Here is a 24,846-nt window from a genome sequence, read left to right as displayed (position 1 = left end):
GACCATTATATCAAAAACTAGTGATGTACCATACATTGGCTAACTGAATTTAAATTTAAAAAATTCAGGATTCACAGAGAAGCCCCCACAAAATCAACAAAAATACCTCAAACCTCATAATATAGTAGTGAAAGAAGGATGCAAATTACAAAGATACAGAAAAACTCCTGAAAGCAGTTCAGTACAAGAGGTCCTTAAACTACAAGGAGAGAAATATAAGGCTGGCAGCACACTTGTCCACAGAGACCTGGCAGACCAGAAAGGCCTTGCATGATATATTCAATGTGCTAAATGGGAAAAATATGCAGCCAAGAATACTTTGTCCAGCATGGCTGTCATTCAGAATAGAAGGAGAGATACGGAGTCTCCAGGACAAACAAAAACTAAAGGAATTCATGAACACTAAACCAGCGAGGGGATCCTTTAAGCAAAGAGAGAGCCAAAAAGTAACAAAGGCTGGAAAGGAACAAATGCAATCTACAGGAACAGTGAATTTACAGATAATACAATGACACTCAATTCAAATCTTTCAATAACTACTCTTAATGTAAATGGACTAAACGCTCCAATCAAAAGACAGAGGGTATTAGATTGAATAAAAAACAAGACCCATTGATATGCTGTCTAAAAGACACTCATTTTAGACCCAACGATACCTCCAGGTTGAAAATGAGGGGATGGAGAATCATCTCTCATGCTAAAGGACATAAAAGAAAGTTAGAGTAACAATCCTTATATCAGACAAACTAGATGTTAAACCAAAGACTGTAATAAATGATGAAGAAGGACCCTATAAAAAAAGGACCAATTCAAGAAGATCTAATTGTAAGTATTTATGCCTCTAATGTGGGAGCACCCAAATATATAAATCAATTAATAACAAAATTAAAGAAACACATTGATAATAATGCATTAATAGTAGGAGACTTTAACACCCCACTCACAGCAATGGACAGATAATCTAAGCATAAAATCAACAAGGAATCAAAGGCTTTGAATGACACACTGGACCAGATATATTCAGAATATTTGATCCTCAAGCAGCTGAACATACATTCTTTTGAAGTGCACATGGAACATTCTCCAGAATAGATCACATACTGGATCACAAATCAGGCCTCAACGAGTACAAAAAGATGGAGATCACACCATGCATATTTTTAGACCACAACTCTATGAAACTTAAGGTCAACCACAAGAAAAAAATTGGAAGGGTCACAAATACATAGAGGTTAAAGAGCATCCTACTAAAGAATGAATGGGTCCATATATATACAATGGAATACTACTCAGCTATCAAAAAGAACGATTTCTCAACATTTGCTGCAACATGGACGGTACTGGAGGAGATAATGCTAAGTGAGATAAGTCAAGCAGAGAAAGACAATTATCATATGATTTCTCTCATCTATGGAACATAAGAACTAGGAAGATCGGTAGGGGAAGAAAGGAATAAAGAAAGGGGGGGTAATCAGAAGGGGGAATGAAGCATGAGAGTCTATGGACTCTGAGAAACAAACTGAGGGCTTCAGAGGGGAGGAGGTGGGGGAATGGGATAGACTGGTGATGGGTAGTAAGGAGGGCACGTATTGTATGGTGCACTGGGTGTTATACGCAACTAATGAATCATCGAACTTTGCATCAGAAACCAGGGATGTACTGTATGGTGACTAACATAATATAATAAAAAAAACATTTAAAAAAAGAATGAATGGGTCAACGAGGAAATTAAAGAAGAACTTTAAAAATTCATGGAAGCAAATGAAAATGAAAGCACAACAGTTCAGAACCTTTGGGATGCAGCAAAGGCGATCCTAAGAAGGAACTATATAGCAATACAGGCCTTTCTCAAGAAACAAGAGAAGTCTCAATATACAGCCTAAATTTACACTTAAAGGAGCTGGAAAAAGAACAACAAAGAAAGCCTAAACCCAGCAGAAAAAGAGAAATAATAAAGATTAGAGTGCAAATCAATGATATAGAAATAAAAAAAATAGTAACCCAGATCAACAAAAGTAGGAGACAGTTCTTTGAAATAATTAGTAAAGTTGATAAACCCCTAGCCAAACTTATCAAAAGAAAAAGGACCCAAATAGATAAAATCATGAATGAAAGAGAAGAGACCAGAACCAACACCATAGAAATACAAACCATTACGAGTATATTATATACCAACCTATTAGACAATTGGAAGAACTGGATGCCTTCCTAGAAATACATAAACTACCAAAACTGAAACCAGAAGAAATAGAAATGCTAAAAGACCCATAACCTGCAAAGAAATTGAAGCAGTAATCAAAAATCTCCCAACAAACAAGAGTCCAGGGCCGGATGGCTTCCCAGGGGAATTCTCCCAAATGTTTAAAGAAGAATTAATACTTATTCTTCTGCAACTATTTCAAAAAGCAGTAAGGAAGGAAAACTTCCAAAATCAACGTGGCCAGTACTACCCTGACCTCAACAACAGACAAAGAACCCACTAAAAGGAAAAATTACAGACCAATATCCCTGATGAATACGGATGCAAAAATTCTCACCAAGACACTAGCTAATAGGATCCAACAGTATATTACAAAGATCATTCACAATGACCAAAAATAAATCCCACTTGGTCATGGTGCAAGGGTGGTTCAACATCTGCAAATCAATCAATGTGGTACACCACATTAATAAAAGAAAGAACAAGAACCATACAGTCCTCTCTATAGGTGCAGAAAAAGTATTTTACAAAATACAGCATCTTTTCTTGATTAAAACTCTCTGCCATGTAGGGATAGCAGGAACATACCTCAATATCATAAAAACCATATATGAAGTCCACAGTGAATATCATCCTGAAAACCCACAGTGAATATCATCCTCATCAGGGAAAAACTGACAGATTTCCCCTAAGGTCATAAACATGACAGGGATGTTCACTCTCACCACTGTTGTTCAAGATAATACTAGAAGTCCTAGCCTCAGCAATCTAACAAAAGGAAATAAAAGTCATCCAAATTGGCAAAGAAGTCAAGCTTTCACTCTTGTTAAATGGCATAATACTCTATGTAGAAACACCCCCCCCAAAAAAAAGTCACCAAAAAAATTGCTAGATCTGATAAAGGAATTCAGAAGTTGTAGGATATAAGATCAGTGCACAGTAGTCCGTAATATTTCTATTCACTACAAATAAGGTAGAAGAAAGAGAAGTCAAGGAATTGATCCCATCTACAATTGTTCCAGAAACCATAAGATATCTAGGAATATACCTAGCCAAAAAGGTAAAATATCTTTATTCTCAAGCTATATAACACTTATGAAGGAAATTAAGGAAGACCAAAGGGGCGCCTGGGTGGCTCAGTCATTAAGCGTCTGCCTTCGGCTCAGGTCATGATCCCAGCATTCTGGGATCAAGCCCTGCATCTGGCTTCCTGCTTGGCAGGAAGCCTGCTTCTCCCTCCGCCCCCCCTTGTGTTCCCTCTCTCCCTGTTTCTCTCTGTCAAATAAATAAATAAAATCTTTAAAAAAAGGAAGACCAAAGAAATGGAAAAACATTTCATGCTCATAGATTAGAAGAACAAATATTGTTAAAATATATATGCTACCCAAAGCAATCTACACATTCAATGTAATCCCTATCAAGATATTATCAACATTTTTCATAGAAGTGGGACAAACAATCCTAAAATATTTATGGAACCAGAGAAGACTTCAAATAGACAAAGGAATGCTGAAAAAGAAAATGAAATTGTGGCATCACAATTCTAGACATCAAGCTATATTACAAAACTGTAATCATCAAGACAGTATGGTACTGGCACAAAAATAGACATATAGATAAATGGGACAGAGCAGAGAACCCAGAAATGAACCTTCAACTCTATGGACATCTAATCTTCAACAAAGTAGGAAAGAATATCCAAAGGAAAAAGGCAGTCTCTTCAACAAATAATGTTGGGAAAATTGGAAAGCCAGATGCACAAAATGAAACTGCACCACATTCTTACACTTTATACAAAAATAAACTCAAAATGGATAAAAGACCTAAATGTGAGACAGGAAACCAAAAAAACATAGAGGAGAACACAAGCAGCAACCTCTTTCACCTTGTCCAGAGCAACTTCTTGCTAGACAGATCTCCAAAGGCAAGGGAAACAAAAGCAAAAATGAACAATTGGGACTTCATCAAGATAAAAATCTTCCGCACAGCAAAGGAAACAATCAACAACACTTAAAAGCAACCTACGGAATGGGAAAAGATATTTGCAAATGACATTACAGGTAAAGGGCTAGTATCCAAAATGTAGAAAGAACTTCTCAAACTCAATACCCAAAAAACAAATAATCTGGTCAAGAAATGGGCAGAAGACACAAACAGACATTTGAAAACATAAGACATACAGACACATGAAAAATTGCTCAACATCACTTGGCATTGGGAAAATACAAATGAAAACCATAATGAAATACCTCCTCACACCAATAAGAATGACTAAAATTAACAAGTCAGGAAACAAAAAATAGTGAGGATGTGAAAAAGCAACCCTCTTACACTGTTGGTGGGAATGCAAACTGGTGAACCCACTCTGGAAAACAGGATGCAGGTTACTCAAAAAGATGAAAATAGAGCTGCCCTATGACCCAGCAATTGCACTAACAGCTATTCATCCAAAGGATACAAACATAGTGATTCAAAGGGCACATGCACCTCAGTGTTTCAGCAGGAATGTCCACAAGAACCAAACTATGGAAAGAGTCCAGATGTCCATTGGCAAACAAATGGGTAAAGAAGATGTGATTTAGTGTAAATCACAAAACTGGAATAGCAAAAAAAAAAAAAAAGTAACATAAAAATCATAGTTTATGGACTTCTAGAACATCAGGCATGTGAAAATTCACATTACAAATGTTCCAAAAGGAGAATAGAGAAAGAAAGGGACAGAAAACCTATTTGAAAAAAATATTGGCTATAACCTTCCCCAACCTGGAAAAGAAACAAACATCCAAATCCAGGAATTGTAGAGAATATGAAGTGAGATGAATCAAAGGGACCCACACCAAGACACGTTAAAACCAAAGTGACAACAGTTAAAATTAAAGAGAGAATCTTAAAAGCAGGAAGAGAAAAATAACAAGCTATGTACAAGGGAACCTCCATAAGAATATCAGTTGATTTTTCAGCAAAAATTTTGCAGCCCGAGAGAACCGCACAATATATTAAATATGCTAACCAGCAAAGCATACAACCAAGAATACTCTTCTTGGCAAAGTCATCACTTAGAACTAAAGGAGAGATAAGAAATTACCCCCCACCCCCAGTTCTGAGACAGAGGCTAGGATACGGCCACTACTGCTCTCACTCTCAGAAGAGGCACAGAAAAATGTCAGGGAAAGCTGCCAGAAAACAAAAGCCCGGAAATACCAGCTCACATTATGCCCATCCTCAAATCCCCTCACAGGAGACAGGGCGACTCTACCCAAACAGGGTTGCCTGAATATCAACACAGCAGGTCCCTCCCCCAGAAGGCAGGCTGGAAAATCAAGAAGCCCACATCCCTAAGGTCTCTATAAAACAAGCGCACACTGCCTGGGTCCTGGTCAATAATTTGGGTTCTGGGCATCCCTGCAACCCCTCCTCATCAGAATAATGAGGAGGAGAAATCCACCCCCCCAGCAAAGAAAAGATAATGAGTCTGTGGCCTCTGTCACAGAACTGATGGATATGGACATAACCAAATAGTCAGAAAAGGAGTTCAGAGTAACAATGATCAAGATGATGTGTAGGCTTGAAAAAATATTAACGAGAATATAGAATCTCTAAGGGTGGAAATGGGAGTGAATCTGGCAGAAATTAAAAATGCTATGAATCAAATGCAGTCTAAACTAGATGCTCTGATGGCCAGGGTAAATGAGGCAGAAGATGAATTAGTGAATTGGAGGATGGGATGGTAGAAGAGAAAGCTAAAACAGAAACTTGGCTCAAAAAAATCCAATCTCAAGAATGTAGAATACGGGAGATTACTGACACAATGAAATGTTCCAATGTCAGAATCATCGGCATCCCCAAGGGGGTGGAGAAAGAGAGAGGTCTAGAAGAGACATTTGAACAAATTGTAGCTGAAAACTTCCCTAATCTGACAAAGGAAAGAAGCATTCATGTCTAAGAGGCAGAGAAGATCCCTCCCAAGGTCAACCACAGCAAACTTACACCATGTCACATCATAGTGCAAATTGCAAATATTAGATCCAAGGATACAGTATTGAAAGTGGCCAGGGCAAGAAGATTTCTCACGTACAGAGGTAAAAATATCAGAATAACGTCAGACCTGTATACACAGACCAGGCAAGAGAGGAAGGGATGGCAGGGTATTTTTAAAGCTCTACTGTATGGTGATTAACATAATATTGTAAAAAAATTATTATTTAAAAAAAAAAGCTTTATCAGAGAAGAACATGCAGACGAGGATCCTTTATCCAGCAAGGCTGTCATTCAGAATTGATGGAGAGATAAGGACCTTCCAGGAACGGCAGAAGCTGACTGAATTCGTAACCACCAAACCAGCCCTAAGGAGATATTAAGGGGGGTTCTATAAAAGTAAAAAGGCCCCAAGAGTGATACAGACAGAAAGTTACAATCTATAGAAACAAACACTTCACAGGCAACATGACATCACTGAAATTATATCTCTCAATAATCATTCTCAATGTGAATGGCCTAAATGCTCCCATAAAATGCCACAGGGTTGCAGATTGGATAATAAGACATGACCTATTCATTTGCTGTCTACAAGACACTCATCTTGAAACTAAACATACATCCAGACTGCAAGTGAAGGGATGGAAAACGATTTTTCATGCCAATGGACCTCAAAAGAAAGCTGGGGTAGCAATTCTCATATCAGACAGATTAGATTTTAAACTAAAGACTGTTGTTAGAGATACAGAAGGACACTATATTATTCTTAAAAGATGTATCCAACAAGTGGAGATGACAATTATAAATATCTATGCCCCCAACAGGGGAGCAACTAGATACACAAGATAACTCTTAACCAAAATAAAAAGACATATAGATAATAATACATTAATAGTAGGGGACCTCAACACTCCACTCTCAGCAATAGACAGATCACCAGATCAGAAAATCAACAAAGAAACAAGAGCTTTGAAGGACATCCTGGACCATATGGACCTCATACATATATACAGAGCACTACACCCCAGAACAACAGAATACTCATTCTATTCGAATGCACATGGAACATTCTCCAAAATAAGCCATATACTGGGTCACAAAACAGGTCTCAACCGATACCAAAAGACTGAAATTATTCCTTGCATATTCTCAGACCACAATGCATTGAAACTGGAACTCATCACAAGGAAAATTTGGAAGAAACTCAAACACTTGGAAACTAAGAGCCATCCTGCTCAAGAATGATTGGGTAAACCAGGAAATTAAAAATCAACTTAAAAAATTTATGGAGACAAACGAGAATGAAAACACAATGGTCCAAAACCTAAGCGACACTGCAAAGGTGGTCCGAAGGGGAAAATACATAACCATCCAAGCCTCATTCAAGAGTACAGAAAAATCTAAAATGCAGTTTTTATATTCTCACCTCAAGAAGCTGGAGCTGGAACAGAAGAAAAGGCCTAACCCATGCACGAGAAAGCAGTTGATCAAGATTAGAGCAGAGATCAATGAATTAGAAACCATGAGCACAGTAGAGCAGATCAACAAAATTAGAAGCTTGTTCCTTGAAAGAATAAATAAGATTGATAAGCCACTGGCCAGACTTATTCAAAAGAATAGAGAAAGGACCCAATTTAATAAAATTATGAATGAAAAGGGAGAAATCCCAACCAACACCAATGAACTAGGATGGATCATTAGAAACTTTTATCAACAGCTTTGTGCCAATAAATTAAACAACCTGGAAGAAATGGATGCCTTTCTCGAAACCTATAAACTACCAAGACTGAAACAGGAAGAAATTGATTATTTAAACAGACCGATTAATTATGAAGGATTGAAGCAGTGATCAAAAACCTCCCCCAAAACAAGAGTCCAGGGCCTGACATATTCCCCAGAGAATTCTATCAAACATTCAAAGAAGAAATAATAACTATTCTCCTGAAGCTGTTTCAAAAAATAGAAACAGAGGGAAAACTACCAAACTCATTCTATGAGGCCAGTATTACCTTGTTCCCCAAACCAGGCAAAGACCCCATCAAAAAGGGGAATTACAGACAGATATCCCTGATGAATATGGCCGTGAAAATTCTCAACAAGATCCTAGCTAATAGCATGCAACAATACCAAACAGATTTTTAATTTTAAAAGGATTATCCATCATGACCAAGTGGGATTCATCCCTGGGATGCAAGGGTGGTTCAACATTTGCAAATCTATCAGTGTGATAGATCATATCAACAAGAAAAGAGTCAAGAACCACCTGAACCTCTCAATTGATGCAGAAAAAGCATTTGACAAAATACAGCATCCTTTCCTGATTAAAACCCTTCAGAGTGTAGAGATACGGAGTACATTCCTCAATCTCATAAAAACCATCTATGAAAAGCCTACAGCAAATATCATTCTCAATGGGGAAAAGCTGAAAGCCTTTCCCTTAAGATCAGGAACACGACAAGGATGCCCACTCTCGCCATTATTATTCAACATAATACGAGAAGGCCTTGCAACAGCAATCAGACAACAAAAAGGGATAAAAGGTATCCAAATTGGCAAACAAGAAGTCAAACTGTCTCTCTTCGCAGATGACACGATACTCTATACGGAAAACCCAAGAGACTCCAACCCAAACTAGAACTTATAGAGCAATTCAGTAATGTGGCAGGATGCAAAATCAGCTCTCAGAAATCAGTCACATTTCTATACACGAACAATGAGACTGAAGAAAGAGAAATTAGGGAATGCAGTCCATTTACAATAGCACCAAAAATCATACGGTATCTCGGAATTAACTTAACCAGAGACGTAAAGGACCTAAATTCTAGAAAGTACAGATCACTCTTGAAAGACACTAAAGATGACATAAAAATATGGAAGAATATTCCATGCTAATGGAATGGAAGAACAAACGTAGTTAAAATGTCCATGCTATCCAGAGCAATCTACACTTACAATGCCATCCCAATCAAAATACCAATGACATTTTTCAAAGAACTGGAACAAACAGCCCTTAAATTTGTGTGGAACCAGAAATGGCCCCAAATCGCCAAGGAAGTGTTGAAAAGGAAAAACAAAGCTGGGGGCATCACATTGCCAGATTTCAAGCTATACTACAAAGCTGTGATCAAAAAGACAGCATGGTACTGGCTCAAAAACAGACACATAGACCAATGGAACAGAATAGAGAACCCAGAAATGGACCCTTGGCTCTTTGGGCAACTAATCTTTTATAAAGCAGGAAAAAACATCCAGTGGAAAAAAGACAGTCTCTTCAATAAATGGTGCTGGGAAAATTGGACAGCTACATGCAAAAGAATAAAACTTGACCACTCTGTCACACCATACACAAAGATAAACTCCAAATGGATGAAAGACCTCGATGTGAGACAGGAATCCATCAAAATCCTAGAGGAGAACATAGGCAGCAACCTCTTGGACATCAGCCACAGCAAGTTTTTTCATGACACATCTCCAAAGGCAAGAGAAACAAAAGCAAAAATGAACTTGTGGTACTTCATCAAGAAAAAAAGCTTCTGCACAGCCAAGGAAACAATAAAAAAAATGAAAAGGCAGCCCACGGAATGGGAGAAGATATTGGCAAATGACACTACAGATAAGAGCCTGCTTTCCAAGATATATAACGAACTTCTCAAACTCAATAGATGTGAAACAAAAAAATCAAAAAATGGGCAGAAGATATGAACAGATACTTTGCAGTGAAGACATACAAATGGCTAACAGACACATGAAAAAAATGTTCAAAATCATTAGCCATCAGGGAAATTCAAATCAAAACCACATTGAGATACCACCTTACACCAGTTAGAATGGCAAAAATTGACAAGTCAGGAAACAACAAATGTTGGAGAGGATGTGGACGAAGGGGATCCCTCTTACATTGTTGGTGGGAATGCAAGTTCGTACAGCCACTCTGGAAAACAGTGTGGAGGTCCCTTAAAAAGTTAAAAATATAGCTACCCTATGATCCAGCAATTGCACTACTGGGTATTTACCCCAAAGATACAGACGTAGTGAAGAGAAGGGTCATATGCACCCCAATGTTCATAGCAGCATTGTCTACAATAGCCAAATCTTGGAAGGAGCCAAGATGCCCTTCAAGATGACTGGATTAAGAAGATGTGGTCCATATATATGATGGAATATTACTCAGATATCAAAAAGAATGATTTCTCAACATTTGCTGCAACATGGACGGCACTGGAGGAGATAATGCTAAGCGAAATAAGTCAAGCAGAGAAAGACAATTATCATATCATATCATATCATATCATATCATATCATATTCATTATGGAACATAAGAAGTAGGAAGATCAGTAGGAGAAAAAAGGAAAGAAGGAAGGGGGGTAAACAGAAAGGAGAATGAGCCATGGAGACTATGGACTCTGGGAAACAAACTGAGGGCTTTAGAGGGGCAGGGGTGGGGGTTTGGGATAGGCCGGTGATGGGTATTAAGGAGGGCACGTATTGCATGGTGCACTGGGTGTTAAACACAAGTAATGAATTATGTAACTTTACATCAGAAAGAAAAAAAAAAGGAAAGGAATTACCCCCCCCAAAAAAAAATTAAAGAAGGAAATTATCCAGACAAGCAAATGCTGAAAGAGTTCATCAATACCAATCAAGCCTTGCAAGTAATGTTAATACAAAAAGAAAAGGTCGTACCTAGGTAAGAATAATCATGAAAGAAAAAAAAAATCTCCTTGCTCATGATAATCATATAGTAAGATAGTGAATCAGCCACCTACGCAGCTAGCATGTAATATAAAAGGCAATAGTAGTAAAATCATCCAGACCTACAATACTGAGTAAAATAAAACAATAACAAAAGAAACTAATAATAAGAACAATAAAATGATACCATGTAAAATATAAAATGTGGGTCGTAGTAAAAATGCACTTTTAGGATGCAATTGTATTTAACCAACCATCAATTTAAAATTGTCTGCTATATACATAGGATGATACATATGAGCCTAGAGACAAGAACCATATGATCCTTTCAATTGATTCAGAAAAAAACTGACAAAATACTGCAACATTTTTTAAAATGTTTTTTTTTATTACATTATGTTAGTCACCATACAGTACATCCCTGGTTTCTGATGTAAAGTTCAATGATTCATTAGCTGCTTATAGCACCCAGTGCACCATGATGCATCTTTTCCTGATTAAAACTCTTCAGAGTGTAGGGATAGAGGGAACATTCCTCAATATCATAAAAACCATCTATGAAAAGCCCACAGTGAATATCATTCTCAATGGGGAAAAGATGAGAGCTTTTCTCTAAGGTCAGGAACAGGACAGGGAGGCCCAGTCGTACCACTTTTGTTCAACATAGTACTAAAAGTCCTAGCCTCAGCAATCAGACAACAAAAAGAAATAAAAGGCATCCAAATTGGCAAAGAAGTCAACTCTCTCTCTTCGCAGATGACATGATACTTTATGTGGAAGCCCAAAAGACTCCACCCCCAAGTTACTAGAACTAATACAGCAATTCACCAATGTGGCAGGATACAAAATCAATGCACAGGAATCAATTGCATTTCTATACACTAACAATGTACATGTAGAAAAAGAATTTAAGGAATCAGTTCCATTTACAATAGCACCAAAAACTGTAAGATACCTGGGAATAAACTTAACCAAAGAGGTAACGGATCTACATTCTAGAAACTACAGAATGCTTTTGAAAAAAAATTGAAGAAGACACACAGAAAATGGAAAAACATTCCATGCTAATGGATTTGAAGAATAAACATTTAAAAAATGTCTATGCTGCCCAAAGCACTCTACACTTTCAATGACATCCCTATTAAAATACCATTGGAATTTTTCACAGAGCTGGAACCAACAACCCTAAAATTTGGATAGATCCAGAAAAGACCCCGAATTGCCAAGGGAATGCTGAAATAGAAAACAAAGCTGGGGGCATCACGTTTCTTGATCATGCTATATTACAATGCTGTGATCACCAAGAAAGCATGGTATTGGCACAAATAGATCAGTGGAACAGAATAGAATCTCAGGAAATGGACCATCAACTCTATGGTCAACTAACAATTGACAAATCAGGAAAAAATATCTAATGGAAAAAAGACAGTCTCTTCAGTAAATGGTGCTGGGAAGATTGGACAGCTACATATGGAAGAATGAAACTGGACCATTCCCTTATACCATACACAAAGTTAAACCCAAAATGGATGAAAGACTTCAATATGAGACAGGAATCCTCAAAATCCTGGAGGAGAAAATAGTCTGCAACCTCTTGGACATCGGCCACAGCAACTTTTTTCATGACACATCCCCAAAGGCAAAAGAAACAAAAGATAAAATGAATTTATGGGACTTCATCAAGATTAAAAGTTTCTGCACAGCCAAGGAAACAGTCAGAAAAACTAAGAGGCAGCCCACGGAATGGGAGAATATATTTGCAAATGACACTACAGATAAAAGACTGGTATCCAAGATCTACAAAGAACTTCTCAAACTCAATACACGAGAAACAAATAAACAAATCAAAAAATGGGCAGAAGATATGAACAGACACTTTTCCAATGAAGACATACAAATGGCTAACAGACACATGAAAAAATGTTCAAAATCATTAGCCATCAAGGAAATTCAAATCAAAACCACACTGAGATACCACCTTATGCCAGTTAGAATGGCAAAAATAGACAAGGCAAGAAACAACAATTGTTGGAGAGGATGTGGAGAAAGGGGATCCCTCCTACATTGTTGGTGGGAATGCAAGTTGGTACAGCCACTCTGGAAAACAGTGTGGAGGTCCCTTAAAATCTTAAAAATTGAGCTACCCTATGATCCAGCCATTGCACTACTGGGTGTTTACCCCGAAGATACAGACGTAGTGAAGAGAAGGGCCATATGCACCCCAATATTCATAGCAGCAATGTCCACAATAGCTAAATCATGGAAGGAGCCGAGATGCCCTTCAACAGATGACTGGATTAAGAAGTTGTAGTCCATATATACAATGGAATATTATTCAGCTATCAGAAAGAACGAGTTCTCAACATTTGCTACAACATGGACGGCACTGGAGGAGATAATGCTAAGTGAAATAAGTCAAGCAGAGAAAGACAACTATCATATGATTTCTCTCATCTATGGAACATAAGAACTAGGAAGATCGGTAGGGGAAGAAAGGGATAAAGAAAGGGGGGGTAATCAGAAGGGGGAATGAAACATGAGAGACTATGGACTATGAGAAACAAACTGAGGGCCTCAGAGGGGAGGGGGGTGGGGGAATGGGATAGGCTGGTGATGGGTAGTAAGGAGGGCATGTATTGCATGGTGCACTGGGTGTTATACACAACTAATGAATCATCGAGCCTTACATCGGAAACCGGGGATGTACTGTATGGTGATTAACATAATATAATAAAAAAATAAAAAAATAAAAGATAAAAAGCTTCTGCACAGCCAAGGAAACAGTCAAAAAAAAAAACAAAGAGGCAGCCCACGGAATGGGAGAAGACATTTGCAAATGACATTACAGATAAAGGGCTGGTATCCAAGTTCTATAAAGATCTCAAACTCAACATCCAAAAAACAAATAATTAAGTCAAGAAAGGGCAGAAGATATGAATAGATAGATACTTCTCCAAAGAAAACATACAAATGAACAACATACACATGAAAAAATGTTCACATCACTAGCCATCTGGGAAATTCAAATCAAAACCACACTGAGATACCACCAGTTTGAATAGCAAAAACTGACAAGGCAGGAAACAACAAATGTTGGAGAGCATGTGAAGAAAGTGGAACCATATTACACTGTTCTGGGAATGCAAGTTGGTGCAGCCACTTTGGAAAGCAGTGTGGAGGTTCTTCAAAAAGTTAAAAATATAGTGACCCTGCAATTGCACTACTGGGTATTTACCCCAAAGATACAAATGTATTAAAAAGAAGGGACACATGCACTCCAGTTTTCATAGGAGCAATGACCACAATAGCCAAACTGTGGAAGGAGCTGAGATGCCCTTCAACAGATGAATGGATAAAGAAGATGTGATCCATATATACAGTGGAATATTACTCAGCCATCGGAAAGGATGAATAGCCACTATTTGCATCAACATAGATGGAACTGGAGGGCATTATGATAAGTCAAATGAGAGAAAGACAATTATCATATGGTTTCACTCATATGCGGAACATAAGGAATAGCATGGAAGACCATAGGGGAAGGGAGGGAAAACTGAAGGGTGGGAATCAGAGAGAGAGACAAACCATGAGAGACTATGGACTCTGGGAAACAAACTTAAGGTTTAAGAGGGGAGACGGGGTATTGGGTAGCCAAGAGATGGGTATTAAGTAGGGCACGTGCCCTGATGTGCACCAGGTGTTATACACAACTAATGAATCACTAAACACCACATCAAAAGCTAATGACGTACTACATGTTGGTTAACTGAACATAATAAAAAAGTAAATTCTTAGAAAAGAAAACACACACAAGGACTGTCAGGCACCTTGGTGGCATAGTGAAGCATCTGACTCTTGGTTTAAGTTTATTTTGTGATCTCAGGGCGGTGATATTTGGCTCCACATCTGGCTCCACACTCAGCATGGAGCCTCCTTAAGACTCTCCCTGCCTCTCCCTTTGTTCCTGCCCACTGCTCTCCTTCTTTCTCTCTAAAATGAGTAAATCTTTAAAAAAACACAAAGTCTGGGACATAAAAAGATATTACATGTAAATGAAAATAAAACTGGGTTAGAAATACTTAGATCAGACAAAATAGACATTAAAACAAAGATTGTAATGAGACCAAATGGCATTACATAATGATAAAGGGATCAATACAACAAGAGGATATAACATGAATATCTATGCACTGGACATAGGGGCACCTAAATACATAAAGCAATACTGACAGACATAAAGACTATTGCCACTTTTATTCAACATAGTATTGGAAGTTCTAGCCATAGCTTCAGAGAAGAAAAATAAACTTTAAAAATCCAAGTGAAAATAACAAGTAAAATTGTCACTATTTGCAGAAAACATGATATTTATATAGAAAACTCTCCAGACTCCACCAAAAAAAACCTATTAGAACTAATAAATGAATTCAGTAAGGTGTAGGATACAAAATTAATATACGTAAATCTATGGCAATTCAGTCAGCTCTTGGACATCAGTAACTGATAGGGGTTAGTATACAAAATATATAAGAACTCACAAGATCATTATCAAAAACAAATGAAAAACCAATCCAGTTAAAAAATAGGCAGGAACCTGAATAGACATATTTCCAAAGAAGACTTAAAGATGGCCAACGGACACATGAAAACACACTCAACATCACTAGTTATCAGGGAAGTGTAGATCAAAACAATGAGATATCACCTCACACCTGTTAAAATGGCTAAAATCAAAAATACAAGAAATAATGAGTGTTGCCACGGATGTAGAGAAAAAGAACCCTCATGCACTGTTAGTCAAAATGCAAGCTAGCACAGCCACTGTGGAAAACAATGAAGTTTTGAGGTTTCTCAAAAAATTTAAAATATAATTATCATAGGATCCAGTAATTCCATTACTCAGTATTTACCCAAAGAAAACAAAAACACGAACTGAAAACATATATATATACGCTAATGCTTACTGCAGAATTATTTATAATAGCCACATGCAAAAGATTGATACTGGACCACTTTCTTATACCATATATAAAAATAAACTCAAAATGGATTAGACTTAAATGTGAGATCCAAAACCATAAAACTACTCAATGAAAGCATACACAATCAACTCTTAGCCATTGGTTGCACAATATTTTTTTGAATCTGTCTCTTCAGGCATTGGCAACAAAAGCAGAAATAAACAAATGAGACTATATCAGAAAAAGAAGTTTTTAACAGCAAAGAAGACTATCAACAAAATTAAAGGCGACCTACTGAATACGAGAAGATATTTGCAAAATATATAACTGATAAGGGGTTAATATATAAAATATATAAAGAACTTACAAGCTCTTTATCAAAAAACAAGTGAACAATCCAATTAAAAAAAAAAAAAGCCAGAGGCCCTGAATAAACATGTTTCCAACGACATACAGATGGCCAACAGACACATGAAAAGATGCTTACATCACTAATCAAGAGAGATACAAATCAAAACCACAATGAGATATCACCTCACACATGTCAGAGTGGCTAGTATCAAATAAGACAAGAAATAGCAAGGGCAGGAGGACCTGGCTGGCTCAGTCAGTAGAACATGTGACCCTTGATCTTGGGGTCATGAGTTCAAGCCCCACATTGGGTGTAGAGCTTACTTAAAAAAAAAAAGAAAGCAAGTGTAGGTCAGGATGTGGAGGAGAGACCCTTGTGCACTGTAGGTGGGAATATAAATTGGTACATCCAGTATGGAAGGTAGTATGGATGTTCCTCAAAAAATTCCAATGTCAGAATCATCAGCATCCCTGAGGAGGTGGAGAAAAACAGAGGTCTAGAAGAGATATTTGAACAAATTGTAGCTGAAAACTTCTCTAATCTAGCAAGGGAAACAATCATTCGTGTCCAAGAGGCAGAGAGGACCCCCCCCCCAAGCTCAACCATGACAAACCTATGCCACGTCACGTCATAGTGCACGCAATTCGCAAATATTAGATCCAAGGATACAGTACTGAAAGCGGCCAGGGCAAAGAAATCTCTCACGTACCAAGGCAAAGGTATCAGAATTATGTCAGACCTGTCTACACAGACATGGAATGAGAGAAAGGGTTGGGGGGGCATTTTTAAAGCTCTTTCAGAGAAAAACATGCAGCCAAGGATACTTTATCCAGCAACGCTCTCATTCAGAATTGATGGTGAGATAAAGACCTTCCAGAATCGCCAGTCATTGACCAATTTCGTAACCACGAAACCAGCCGTACAGGAGATATTAAAGGGGGTTCTATAAAGGTAAAAAGGCCCCAAGAGTGATACAGAACAGAAAGTCACTATCTATAGAAACAAAGGCTTTACTGGCAACATGACATCATTAATATCATATCTCTCAATAATCGGTCTCAATGTAAATGGCCTAAATGCTCCCATAAATCACCACAGGGTTGCAGATTGGATAAAAAGACATGACCCATCCATTTGCTGTCTACAAGAGAATCATTTTGAACCTAAAAATACATTCAGACTGAAAGTAAAGGGATGGAATACCATCTTTCATGCCAATGGACCTCAAAAGAAAGCTGGGGTAGCAATTCTCATATCAGATAGATTGGATTTTAAACTAAAGACTACAGTTAGAGACACAGAAGGGCACTATATTATTCTTAAAGGATGTATCCAACAAGTGGATATGACAATTATAAATATATATGCCCCCAACAGGGGACCAGCAAGATACACAAGCCAACTCTTAACCACAATAAAGAGACATATAGATAAAAATACGCTAATAGTAGGGAACCTCAACACTCCACTATCAGCAATAGACACATCACTAAGCAAGAAATCAGCAAAGAAACAAGTTGAATGCCATACTCAACGAGTTGGACCTCATAGATATATATAGAACACTACACCCCAGAACCAAAGAATACTCATTCTATTGTAATGACCATGAAACATTCTCAAGAATAGACCATGTTCTGGGTCACAAAACAGGTCTCAACTGATGCCAAAAGAATGAAATTATTCCCTGCATATTCTCAGACCACAACACACTGAAATTGGAACTACACCACAAGGAAAAATTTGGAAGAAACTCAAACACTTGGAGACTAAGAACCATCCTGCTCAGGAATGTCTCGATAAACCAGGAAATCAAAAATCAATTTAAACAATTTATGGAAACCAACGAGAATGAAAACACAATGGTCCAAAACCTATGGGATACTGCAAAGGCAGTCCTAAGGGGGAAATACATAGCCATCCAAGCCTCACTCAAAAGAATAGAAAAATCTAAAATGCAGTTTTTATATTCTCACCTCAAGAAGCTGGAACAGCAACAGAGGGACAGGCCTAATCCATGCACGACGAAGCACTTGACCAAGATTAGAGCAGAAATCAATGAATTAGAAACCAGGAGTACAGTAGAGGAGATCAACAGAACTAGAAGCTGGTTCTTTGAGAGAATCAATAAAATTGACAGACCGCTGGCAAGACTTATCCAAAGAATAGGGAAAGGACCCAAATTAATAAAATTATGAATGAAAAAGGAGAGGTCACAACCAACACCAATGAAATTTGAAATATTTTTAGAAACTTATATCAACAGCTATATGCCAATAAATTAAGCAATCTGGAAGAGATGGAGGCCTTCCTGGAAACCTATAAACTACCAAGACTGAAACAGGAAGAAATTGATTTTTTAAACAGGCCAATTAATTATGAAGAGATTGCGTCAGTGATAAACAACCTTCCAAAGAAAAACCTCCAGGCCCGGACGGTTTTCCTGGGGAATTCTACCAAACATTCAAAGAAGAAATAATACCTATTCTCCTAAAGCTATTTCAAAAAATAGAAACAGAAGGAAAGCTACCAAACTCATTCTATGAGGCCAATATTACCTTGATCCCCAAACCAGGCAAAGACCCCATCAAAAAGGAGAATTACAGACCGATTTCCCTGATGAATATGGATGCCAAAATCCTCAACAAGATCCTGGCAAATAGAATCCAAGAGTACATTAAAAGGATTATCCATCATGACCAAGTGGGATTCATCCATGGGATGCAAGGGGGTTCAACATTCACAAATTGATCATGTGTTAGATTTTATCCAGAAAGAAAAATTCAAAAATCATATGATCCTCTCAATAGATGCAGAAAAAGCATTTGACAAAATACAGCATCCTTTCCTGATTAAAACCCTTCTGAGTGTAGGGATAGAGGGTATTTTCCTCAATCTCATAAAAACCATCTATGAAAAGCCTACAGTAAATATCATTCTCAGTGGGGAAAACCTGGAAGCCTTTCCCTTAAGATCAGGAACACGACAAGGATGCCCACTCTCGCCACTATTATTCAACATAGTCCTAGAAGTCCTTGCAACAGCAATCAGACAACAAAAAGGGATAAAAGGTATCCAAATCGGCAAAGAAGAAGTCAAACTGTCTCTCTTCGCAGATGACATGATACTCTATATAGAAAACCCAAAATAATCAATTCCCAAACTACTAGAAGTTATAGAGCAATTCAGTAATGTGGTGGGATACAAAATCAATGCTCAGAAATTAGTTGCATTTCTATTCACGAATAATGAGACTGAAAAAAGAGAAATTAGGGAATCCATCCCATTTACAATAGCACCAAAAACCATACGTTACTTTGGAATTAACTTAATCAGAGACGTAAAGGATCTACATTCTAGAAACTATAAATCACTCTTGAAAGACATTGAGGAAGACACAAAAATATGAAAAATATTCCATGCTCATGGATCGGAAGAATTAACATAATTAAAATGTCCATGCTACCCAGAGCAATCTACACTTTCAATGCTATCCCAATAAAAATACCAATGACATTTTTCAAAGAACTGGAACAAATAGTCCTTAAATTTGTATGGAACCAGAAAAGGCCCCGAATAGCCAAGGAACTGTTGAAAAGGAAAAACAAAGCTGGGGGTATCACAATGCCGGATTTCGAGCTGTACTACAAAGCTGTGATCACAAAGACTGCATGGTACTGGCACAAAAACAGACACATAGATCAATGGAACAGAATAGAGAACCCAGAAATGGACCCTCGGCTCTTTGGGCAACTAATATTTGATAAAGCAGGAAAAAACATCCAGTGGAAAAAAGACAGTCCCTTCAATAAATGGTGCTGGGGAAATTAGACAGCTACATGCAAAGGAATGAAACTTGACCACTCTCTTACACCATACACAAAGATAAACTCCAAATGGATGAAAGACCTCGATGTGAGACAGGAATCCATCAAAATCCTAGAGGAGAACATAGGCAGCAACCTCTATGACATCGGCCAAAGCAACCTTTTTCATGACACATCTCCAAAGGCAAGAGAAACAAAAGATAAAATGAACTTGTGGGACTTCATCAAGATAAAAAGCTTCTGCACAGCCAAGGAAACAGTAAAAAAAACGAGGAGGCAACCCATGGAATGGGAGAATATATTTGCAAGTCATGCTACAGCTAAAACACTGGTATCCAAGATCTACAAAGAACTTCTCAAACTCAATACGCAAGAAACAAATTAACAAATCGTAAAATGGGCAGAAGATATGAACAGACACATTTCCATGATGACATACAAATGGCTAACAGACACATGAAAAAGTATTCAAAATCATTAGCCATCAGGGGCGCCTGGGTGGCTCAGTCGTTAAAGCGTCTGCCTTCGGCTCAGGGCGTGATCCCTGCGTTCCGGGATCGAGCCCCACATCAGGCTCCTCCGCTGGGAGCCTGCTTCTTCCTCTCTCACTCCCCTGCTGTGTTCCCTCTCTCGCTGACTGTCTCTCTGTCACATAAATAAATAAAATCTTTAAAAAAAAAATCATTAGCCATCAGGGAAATTCAAATCAAAACTACACTAAGATACCACCTTACGCCAGTTAGAATGGCAAAAATTAACAAGGTAAGAAACAACAATTGCTGGAGAGTATGTGGAGAAAGGGGATCTCTCTTACAGTGTTGGTGGGAAAGCAAGTTGGTATGGCCACTTTGGAAAAGAGTGTAGAGATCCCTTAAAAAGTTAAAAATTGAGCTACCCTATGATCCAGCAATTACACTACTGGGTATTTACCCCAAAGATACAGACGTAGTGAAGAGAAGGGCCATATGCTCCCCAATGTTCATAGCAGCATTTTTCCACAATAGCTAAATCGTGGAAGGAGGCGAGATGCCCTTCAACAGATGACTGGATTAAGAAGTTGTGGTCCATATATACAATGGAATATTATTCAGCTATCAAAAAGAATGAGTTCTCAACATTTGCTGCAACATGGACGGCACTGGAGGAGATAATGCTAAGTGAAATAAGTGAAGCAGAGACAATTATCCTATGGTTTCTCTCATCTATGGAACATAAGAACTAGGAAGATCGGTAGGGGAAGAAAGGAATAAGGAAAGGGGGTAATCAGAAGGGAGAATTAAGCATGAAAGACTATGGACTCTGAGAAACAAACTGAGGGCTTCAGAGGGGAGGGTGGTGGGGGAATTGGATAGGCTGGTGATGGGTATTAAGGAGGGCACGTATTGCATGGTGCACTGGGTGTTATACGCAACTAATGAATCATCGAACTTTACATCAGAAACCAGAGATGTACTGTATGGTGACTAACATAATACAATTAAAAAAACATTAAATAAAAACCTAAAAAATTAATAATAGTACTGCCACGCAATCCAGCAATTCAATTTTTGGGCATTTATGTGAAGAAAATGAAAATATTAATTAAAAAATTATTGAAGTTCTTTGCAGAATTATATAATAGCCAAGATATAGAAGCAATCTAACTGTCCATTAATAGATGAATTGATCAAGTAAATGTAAATATATACAATGGAATATCACTAAACTATAAAGAAAATTCTTGCCATTTGTAACAACATGGATGGACCTTGAGAGTATTAACCTAAGTGAAGTAAGCCAGACAGAGAAAGATAAATACTGTATAATTTCACTTAAATGTGTATATATAAAACAAAACAAACAATGTACTAGACTCACAGATACAAAGATAATCTACGATTGTCAGAGAGGAGGAGCATGGGGGGATGGGTTAAATAGAAGACGGGGATTAAAAGTTACCAACTTTCAGTTATAAAATAAATAAGACATGGGAATACAATGTACAGTACAGGGACTATAGTTAATAATATGTAACAATTTTGTATGGTGACATGTGGCAGCTAGATTTATCTTGGCTGTCATTTCACAATATATATAAATAATGAATCACTATGTCATACACCTGAAACTAATATAAAATTGTATGTCAATTACTTCAGTAAAAAAGAAAATAATAAAAATAAAAAGTCTCCAGGTAAATTCAAAAGTGCAAAGTTGAAAATTATTGTCCACAGAAAGAATTCTCACTCTCTCCCCTATTAGCTACATAATCTCAGGCAAAAACTCTTTTACTCTGTGCCTCAGATTATTCCCCTATAAATTAGAACGATAAGAACTATTACTTTACTTGTAAGTTGTAGGCAGGACTAAATAGTTTAATATACAGAAAAGAACTACAATAATTTTGTTGTGGACTAAATGCTTGTACCCCTACAAAATTCATGTATTGAAATCCTAACCTCCAATGTGATGGCCTTAGGAAGTTGGGGGGTCACGGAAGATAATTAGATAATTAGGTTTTGAAACTGAAAGCTTCATGAATGGGTTTTGTGCCTTTAGAAGAAGACACAAGAGACTTTGCTTTCTCCCTCATCTCTACCTTGGAAGATAGAAGAAATCAGCCCTCTGCACAATAGGAACAAAGACATCAACAGACACATAAACAAGTATGACAAACACATATGTACACCTTGGAAGTGGACTTCACAGACTCCAGAACTGTAAGAAATAAGTTTGTTGCTTAAACAAAACACTTCATTCCTTTTTATGAATTAGTACTAGTCCATAGCATGAATATGTCATTTTTGTTTATCTCTTCATTCCTCAATGAGCATTTGGGTTGTTTCCACCTTTGGCTCTTGTGAATAGTGCAGCTATGTACTTGCATTCAAGTACATTTTTCAGTATTTGCTTTCAATTTTTTTGGGTATGTACCTAGGAATAGAATTGCCAAGTTGAATAGAAGAATTTTAAGGAGTGCTCTTGAATGACTTCTCTTTTCTTTTCTTTTCTTTTCTCTTTTCTTTTCTTTTCTTTTCTTTTCTTTTCTTTTCTTTTCTTTTCTTTTCCTCTCTCTTCCTTTCCTTTCCCACCCTATCCATTCTGCTTTGCCTCTGAGGACCACCACAAGGACACTACAGCCCAGTCTACCCCCAGGGGCAAGTGGCCAGCACAGTAATGTTCCAGATAGAAAAGGAGAAGTTGCCAGGCAAGCCATGCCCACAGACCATCCTTGAAATGTCACTGAAAAGCCCCATCCAGGAAAAACAGTTGGTATAGTTAAAGACAGTTGGAATGAGCCCCAGGAAGCAGGAAGTTCTGAGAGTTTTGTTCTGTTTTGCTTTTGCCCTCCTCAGGAAGAGAAATTCAGACTTGAAGGTAAAATCTGCCTATTTTTAAAGTTGTATCTGAACTTTTTAAACCTATAAAAGGCAAACAAAGTAAGTCTCTGGACAGGATGCAGCTAAATAGTTGACAGTTAATTTCTTTCGGAGTGAGAGAGGGGTGGTGTCAGCTGTTTTGTGATTGAGAAACTAAAATGAGGGCCCTGGGGAAAGGAAAGAGCAGTTCATTTTAAAAGAGCCAACAAGCATGTTGTGGGAATCATGACAAAGCCTGGGAGCAATGTCCAGAGTGGAGAGCCCATCAGGCCCCTTGCTCCTGGATCTGTCTGCTTCAGCAGGTTCCTCTCTACAGTGGAACTCTGTACCTCTGTGCTCAGTGCCAGCAGTGAAGGAGTTGATTCCTGTCATTATGGCTCCTGGGGCCTTCCCCATGAAGCCTTTCCAACACAATGAAACTTTCTTCAGGAATTCCCTTAAATATTGCAGACAATACAACTAGCCTCTCTGGACATTTGGGATTATTAGAGAATTTATGATCAGCTAATGCAGGAGGAGCAGGAAATATGAACTTGTTGCCTATAGGGCTAACTGAGCCCTTTGGGACACAGCAACTTGGGGATAGAGTAGGTGGACATCACTACAATTATCCAAGAGGAAATTCCCTGAAACATTCATTATACACATTACCTTTTATACACTTCTTTAACCCACACAACCCTTTTAAGTAAGCTCTCTTATTACCTCCATTGTAGTGATGGACAAACTGACTTTTAGAGTTGCAGAGTAACCTGCCCAAGTCCTCACAGCTAGGATGTGATGTGGTTGTGACTACAACCCGGACAATTTGAATCAAGGGCCTGTTATCTTATATGCTGTATAAAAGTTATAGCATAAGGATTCAAAGTATGTGTTAACCAAAGTTTCTGAACTACCATGGGACCTGAAATTCAGACGAGTATAGTATCTAGTCCTCTGGACTCACATTTAAGTAAGATTAAGCCCCAATTTCAAAGCATAAAGTCACTTACTGAGCTCCACCACGACTCACAACCAGGAACCAGGCCGATGGCAGTCGTCCCACTTCCAGCACCAGTACAGGAAGTGCCCTTCTTGGCTTTGCAAACTGCTCCGCCCCCCAGAGTTGAGTTAAAGCCACCCAGAGATTTCTGGGAAATGTAGTTTTGGGCCTTATATTGTGCTTGTGCACCACTTATTCAAATCTACTTATTGAAAAAGAGTGGAGAGCTGTATTATCTGATGAACTCTGGCCACAGGCTGTGAGTGGTATGATGTTTGACACAGTTCCTGCTTTTATGGAGCCCAAAGCCAGATGTCCTATGTGTAATGTGGGAGGTGAGAGTTTTGAGGGGGTCCAGGAAAAGCAAATCTATTAACCTAGAGGAGGCAGAAAATGGATGTTTTAAATCACTCTCCTCAGTTTATGACACCCTTTTTAAATCAAGTTCTGTGAAGCTCCTCAGTTTCTATATTTCTTTTTTCATCCCCCATCTTTCA

At 38.0% G+C, this 24,846-nt stretch overlaps 1 protein-coding gene across 1 annotated transcript in view; it reads right to left on the bottom strand.

Moving 5' to 3' along the window:
- LOC113245585 (arylamine N-acetyltransferase 1) overlaps positions 1–24,432 on the bottom strand; it is a 59,811-nt gene extending 35,379 nt beyond the window's left edge. Inside the window, exon 1 of the mRNA XM_026485735.4 lies at positions 24,360–24,432. The gene's annotated coding sequence lies outside the window, so the exon portion shown is untranslated. The remainder of the gene's footprint in view (positions 1–24,359) is intronic.
- Positions 24,433–24,846: the final 414 nt, after the last annotated feature.

Source organism: Ursus arctos, unplaced genomic scaffold (genome assembly GCF_023065955.2).
Source record: "Ursus arctos isolate Adak ecotype North America unplaced genomic scaffold, UrsArc2.0 scaffold_27, whole genome shotgun sequence".
Lineage (NCBI taxonomy): Eukaryota > Metazoa > Chordata > Mammalia > Carnivora > Ursidae > Ursus > Ursus arctos.
Note: the sequence above shows the minus strand (reverse complement) of the source record. Positions and strands in the feature narration are given on the sequence as shown.